At 40.6% G+C, this 7,234-nt stretch overlaps 1 protein-coding gene across 1 annotated transcript in view; it reads right to left on the bottom strand.

Moving 5' to 3' along the window:
• Positions 1–5,153, bottom strand: part of LOC131343214 (uncharacterized) — a 13,516-nt gene extending 8,363 nt beyond the window's left edge. Inside the window, exon 1 of the mRNA XM_058374715.1 lies at positions 5,111–5,153. The gene's annotated coding sequence lies outside the window, so the exon portion shown is untranslated. The remainder of the gene's footprint in view (positions 1–5,110) is intronic.
• Between the last annotated feature and the right edge of the window lie 2,081 nt (positions 5,154–7,234).

Here is a 7,234-nt window from a genome sequence, read left to right on the forward strand (position 1 = left end):
ACACACACAGACACACACACACAGACACACACACACACACAGACACACACACACAGACACACACACAGACACACACACACACAGACACACACACACACACAGACACACACACACACAGACACACACACACACACACAGACACACACACACACACAGACACACACACACAGACACAGACACACAGACACACACACACACACAGACACAGACACACACACACACAGACACACACACACACAGACACACAGACACACACACAGACACACACACACACACAGACACACACACACAGACACACACAGACACACACACACAGACACACACACACACAGACACACACACACAGACACACACACACAGACACACACACACACAGACACACACAGACACACACACAGACACACACACACACAGACACACACACACACAGACACACACACACACACACACAGACACACACACACACAGACACAGACACACACAGACACACACACACACACAGACACACACACACAGACACACACACACAGACACAGACACACACACACAGACACACACACACAGACACACACACACACACAGACACAGACACACACACAGACACACACACACAGACACACACACACAGACACACACACACAGACACAGACACACACACAGACACAGACACACACACAGACACACACACACAGACACACACACACACACACAGACACAGACACACACACAGACACAGACACACACACAGACACACACACACACACACAGACACAGACACACACACAGACACACACACACACAGACACACACAGACACAGACACACAGACTCTAGTGCTGCTTTGTAAATTTCTAACCAACAGGAACGTGAATTTCAGGAAATATGACACTCTAAAAGCCTTTACTGTGCTTAAACAACCCCAAATCCAAAACGTGTGTAGTAAACGTGTCCAGCAAGGTCACTCTGTGGTCAACCATGAAATGCGAGCATCAGTACATCACAGCACCTCCTACAATATCTTTTCCGTTGGGCTCCACAAGGTATTCAACACCACTGTGCCCAAGCAAGAAGCTGCTCATACTCTGTTTGAGATGACCTAGGGCAATTGCTCAAGCAACAATTTTGTGGTCGATTTTCACACAGCAGCTGTCGACAGCTTCTGGAACGCTACTGTCCGTTATGATGCCTACTACCATGAGCTGATTACTCTGACCACCAGAATTGACCGTTGTATATGAAAGCGTTGAGAGGATGCCTAGATGCACCTGGCCTTCCAGCATCCAGCACGCTGCACACCAATCTCCACCGCTATCACCACGTTCTAGCCTTGGTGCCTCCATCTCCCACCTAGCTGATGACACCCACCTCTCTATGAGAAAGAGGGTCACCAGGCAAATGGACTCTGCCTTTACTGTGGGGAAGTGAGACACATCAACCTATCCTGCCCAGCAAAAGAAAGGGTGTGTTGTTGAAACAGGAGTCACCCAAACTACCGTTGAAGGTGTTAGTGTCTGTGGATAGAACTATGACTTGGCAGTCTTTTTGGACTCTGAGACGAATACCGAATTTCTTGATGATGAACTGGCTCACCGACTGGGCATCAAAGTACTGGACTGAACTCACTGTTGCTCCCACTGCCTTAGCTCTGCAGCTCCTGTCCCTGCTCCAGCCACAGACAAGCCCCCTCCTGACCTCCTCTCAGTTCCCCCATCTACCACCACCTGGAAACTCTTCAGCAAGGCCAGGGCCTCTTTCCTTCTTCCTCATCAGCCCTACAACTGTGCCATTGATGTCCTGCCAGAAATCCCACCCTCGCAAGACCACCTGTACCACCTGACAGGATGTAGTACGCTGTAGTGTTCTGGGTTAGCAGAGTGAAGATGGCCGATGCCAATAGACTCAACAAGTCTATTAGGAAAGTGGGCTCTGTCATGGGAGTGGAGCTGGAGTATCTGGCTGAGGTGTCTGAGAAGAGAATTCTTAGGAAACTTCTCAGAATCCTTGACAACGTGTCACACCTCCTGCATGCGACACTGGAGTGATTGAAATCCAAAACTTGCTTCAATATGTCTGAAATCCCACATAGCAGACATGGTATGTGGGCGGAGTGTAAGTGCATTGTGTGGGCCAGATCTGGGCCAGACCTATTTTGCTATCTGGGATCTGTCTAGTAATTAATAGTTCTTTGAAAAGTCAGAGTGATTTCTACAAATACACTGATTTTATTAAACATGCATGGCATGTGGAACAAAAAAACTGGTTGTATCTGGTCTGAGGTCTGTTGTTGTTCAGGTTTATACATTTCCAACTTCCTTATTTAGGAATTTCTTGTAAATATCATAAATATAATCCTGAGAGGCTCTACATTGCTCAAACGATATGTGTCTTATGAATATGAACACACTGAGTGTATTCACATTCTTATTCTTATGACCGAATTGAGACAAAACAACATGACCACAGATCAGACGACATTTCCAGTGTATCTACAGAGTGTCACTGCAGGATCCTTTTATTTTGTTTTTCCATTTCATTGTCTGTACCGATCTATTCACAGGGGGCCTGTGCTCATCTCAGGGGTCATCAGGCATCAAGGCAGGCACACACATACTCTTTCACTACAGGCAATTTAGAGACTCAATCAACCAAGAAGCATGCCTTTGGGAGCAAACTCCACACACAGTGAGCAGGAGTGAGACTCAGGAAACCCAGGATGCTGGAGGTGTGAGATGAACATGCTAACTACTAAGTCACCATGCCCCCTGCCCCCTGCAAGATCCAAACAACCAGTTTATTCAGAATCTGTCATGAATATAAGTGAATGGAAATTCATCATCTGAACATGAACACAGAAATCAGAGAGCAGAGTCTGTGGGAAAAACACTGCAGGAGGAACAAAAAGTGACATTTCTGTATTTAAATAAATGCTGTCTTCTGCCAGTGTTGGACAAAGTCCTGTACTCCTGTACTTACTGTAAGTGAAAATACAGATACTCAATTTAAATTTCTACTTGAGTTAAAGTACAAAAGTACTTGTATCCAAATGTACTTAAGTAAAAAGTACTACATTTCTAGTACTTTTTTTTGGTGACTGGTCAAATACTGGTCAGTGGAACCCCAGTGGAGAGAGTGGACAGCTTCCGGTACCTAGGTGTTCACATCACGCAGGACTTGACTTGGTCCTGTCATACCAACACCCTGGTGAAGAAGGCCCGGCAGCGTCTATACCACTTGAGACACTTTAGGGACTTTAAACTTCCCTCTCAGGTGCTAAAGACTTTTTACACCTGCACCACTGAGAGCGTCCTGACGGGTAGCATCACTTCCTGGTTCAGGAACAGCACCATGCAGGACAGGTGAGCCCTCCAGAGAGTGGTGCATTCAGCTGAACGTACCATCCACACCGAGCTCCCTGACCTGCAGGACATCTACAGCAAGCGGTGCCGGATCAGAACCAGGAAGATTGTGAAGGACCTCAGCCATCCCAACAACGGACTCTTTTCTCTGTTGTGTTCAGGGAAGCGCTTCTGCTCCATGAAGACAAACACAGAGAGAATGAGGAGGAGCTTCTTCCTGCAGGCCATTCGGAGTCTGAACCAGGAAACACCTAGAACCTGATACAGATACGGAGACTCTCTCTGCTTTTTTTATCACTTTGCACAACCTCGCACATTTACACAACCTGACACTTTGACACTGGACTGGCACCAAGTCACTTTATACAATAATTCCAGCACATGGACACTTTAATGATAAACACTGGATCACCTCAATATATGCCATATACACAAACATCCCATCACGTTCATGTCTGTATTTATGTGTATAAATGTGTGTATACCACTTTGTTTAGTGTATATATATATATTTATCTACTTATACCTATATTTTCATATTTTTATTTTATTTTTATTTATTTATAGTATATTTTATTTTTACTTTATTTTCTATTTTCTATTTTTATACTTTTAAGATACTCTAGTTTTATTTTTATCTTTATTTTTATGGATCTCTTTTTTTCACATACTTTTTATAAAAGTTTACATGCCGGACAGTCGTACAAAACATTTCACTGCATGTTGTACTGTGTATGTAAATGTATGTGACAAATAAATATTGAATTTGAATATCAACAATAAAAGTTGAGCCTTTGTGTTATTGTGTCGCTGTAGAACATCAGTAATGTTAATGTAGACTGCTGCTCAAGAGTTACTCACTACGTTAGCTCACTTAGCTAACTAAAGTGTAACTAGCCATACACAACATCATTAAGATAATGACAGATTTATTTACATACACAATAAAATCCTTCAATGCTGCGAGCTAACATTACATTCATATTAAAGAAAATGACCATTATGATGACCACAGGATGTGACCTCTACGTTTTCACAAACGTGATGTGGAATACTTGTAAGATGAAATGGTATGTTACTGAGGCAGAGCAGGAATCTGAATATGAAAGAGTCTTTCTCCCGTTCTACAACTTAAAACTAATCCTGCAGGTCAGGACACGGGTCATGAGTGGTCAGGTGGTGGGAGGGGTCAGGGTTTACACTCGCTGTGTTTAATCAAACCAAAAAGAAATGTAGGTTAGAAATACTGTGCAGACTGTAGCTCAGTTTGCTGTGCTGTAACTGGACAAAAGTTTATCTGGAATTTTTTTTAAATACCATTAAGGAGAGATGTGGAATAATGTAGTGGAGAGGAAAGTACGATATGTTACTTCAAAATGTAGTGGAGTGAAAGTAAAAAGTAAAGTACAGAAACTGGAAAAAGATACTTAAGTACAATAACTTTTCCTTCGTTACTGACCACCACTTTCTTCTGCACAATGAGGAACTCCACAAAAATAATTCCTGAATGTTTTATATGTAAAAGACGTCACAATGCAGCCTCACTCTAAACAGATATTTATCTTTATTTTTCATTAGACAATCAACCTTAAGCATTTTATTATCTGTCTGTTATTTCTACAATTTTACACCAGCACTTCAGCTATTTTACTAAAACTTTAAATGTATATTAAGATATAAAACATATCCCAGATCTTTAAGTGCACTCTGTATTGTGTATTATTGTAGAGTAATGTGTAGAAGAAATAACCTTACCCTGTGAAGATCCCAGTCCTGCTCTCTGTTCCCTCTTTGTGTAATGATGGTGAAACTTTCAGTTTAGTCTCCTTCTGATGATTCTTCTTTTTTTAATCTTCTGTGGCTGTGCAGACTCCGCCCCTCTCGGGAACACACACTGCTACTGCAAATGTAAATATACAAAAACAAAAACCCTTAATTCTAAATTAATGTATGTATAAATGAATTTAAATCAGTTTTCTCAGTCTCAGATTTTCATACATTTATGGCATTTGACTCCGTTATCCAGAGCACCTTATAGAAGAAATCTTTATCTATTAATACATCAACACTGGTTCACTAGGACATTTAGTACCATCAGTCTAAAACCCAGGAGGAAATACAACAAGAAAAACACACAGACAGCAAGTGTTTCTTTTTTTTCCTTAAGTGCTAATTTACATATTTCAGAAAGAGGCAGGCTTTTCAATATCTTTAGACAGAAGGTGGTCTAGGAGAGGTTTGGATACTTAGGGAAAGTTGGGATATCTTGGGGATGTTGGACAATACCAAGTTTGTTGTGTTGTTGTCCAGATGGGTGAGAGCTGAACATTGGTTCTGATCCTTTGTTGACCTCTTCAGGTAAACTGGACGGAGTCTAGTGTGGAGGGTCGGCCTGCTGTGAGGTGACTGAAAACATGTCAAAGCATTTCATTACATTGGGGGTGAAAACAACAGTGAGGAATTCATCCATGTACGCTGCAGTAGACTGCTTAGGCGTCTTTATGATGGTTGTTGGCTAAATGAAAAAGTTTAGTAAAGACCACATTAATTCATCAGAAAAGTTCATTCTTATTTTTTCTTCTCCGGTGACACAGCCTGGAAAAGTGAAATGAGATGAAGGTCCACTAAGATTTGTGTGAATTAGCTAATGTAGCATTTAAACCAAAGGCCAATATACAGAAACCTGAGACAGGATAAAGGTCTCTCTCGCTCTCTCTCTCTCTCTCTCTCTCTCTCTCTCTATTAGACCACAGAAAGGTTGTCACCCTCATAATCATAGCATTGTTTCTTAACAGAAGGTAAAACCATAAAACAATGATGACAATTTCTATTTTCAAAATAATTAAAAAATTAAAAGAAACAAAAACTTAAACAACATAAACAAAATGAGCTGGACTACAGGCCATGAAGACAAGCCCATTGGGTTTCCCAAAGGAAAGCGATTTAAGAGAGAGAGAGAGAGAAAGAGAGAGAGAGAGAGAGAGAGAGAGAGATGTCCAGATCCCATCTCACTGTGAAATGAAAAGAATCTTTAGGTTTCATTGAATTTAATAGATGGATATTTTCCACTATAAAACTTTATAAAGTATAACCTTAACAACAACAACAACATTAGGCCAGTATAAAATGTGGACCTTGAATCCATTCGAGTTAAAAACCACAGAAAATCCTTGGTGAGGTTCAGCTTCTTTGGTTATATCTCATGCTCTGTATATCATCTGACCAGACACAAGACATACACGACTAGATTCATTTCCTGTTTTTCACTTTAATATTTATTTTTCTTTTCATGTTAGTGATTGTTTAATGCTGAATGAAATCTTCTAAACAAGACACTCTTCACCTCCTGAGGAATAAAGCAGTAATGGAGCACACTGCTGAACTTCTCACATTAAACTGCAGTGTGTCATTGTTAAGATTAGAACATTAAAGGTAAAGATAATGTCTACTGTTTTAACTTTCAGTTCCATTTGGGTTTCTGCTGCAGTGGGGAGATCTTCCAGCCACAAGTTTCCTTAAAGTGTTAGTATTTAGTACAGTTTCAGTAAACACACTCCAGCTATAAAGCACTTCTGTAAGTCACTCTGGATAAGTGAATCTGACAGATGTTATAAATGTAAATGTATTTAAGATTTATTAAAAAGATTTTAATCTTGTTACTGAACTTACAGGTACATCTCAAAAAATTAGAATATCATGAAAAAGGTCAATATTTTTTGTCACTCAGTTCAGAAAGTGAAACCCATATATTATATAGATTCATCACACATAGAAATATTTCAAGCCTTTATTTCTTGAAATTGTGATGATTATGGCTTACAGAAAAGGAAAACCCAAAATTCTGTGTCTCAGAAAATTAGAATATTACATAAGATCAAT

Source organism: Hemibagrus wyckioides, linkage group LG22 (assembly GCF_019097595.1).
Source record: "Hemibagrus wyckioides isolate EC202008001 linkage group LG22, SWU_Hwy_1.0, whole genome shotgun sequence".
NCBI classification, from domain to species: Eukaryota; Metazoa; Chordata; class Actinopteri; order Siluriformes; family Bagridae; genus Hemibagrus; species Hemibagrus wyckioides.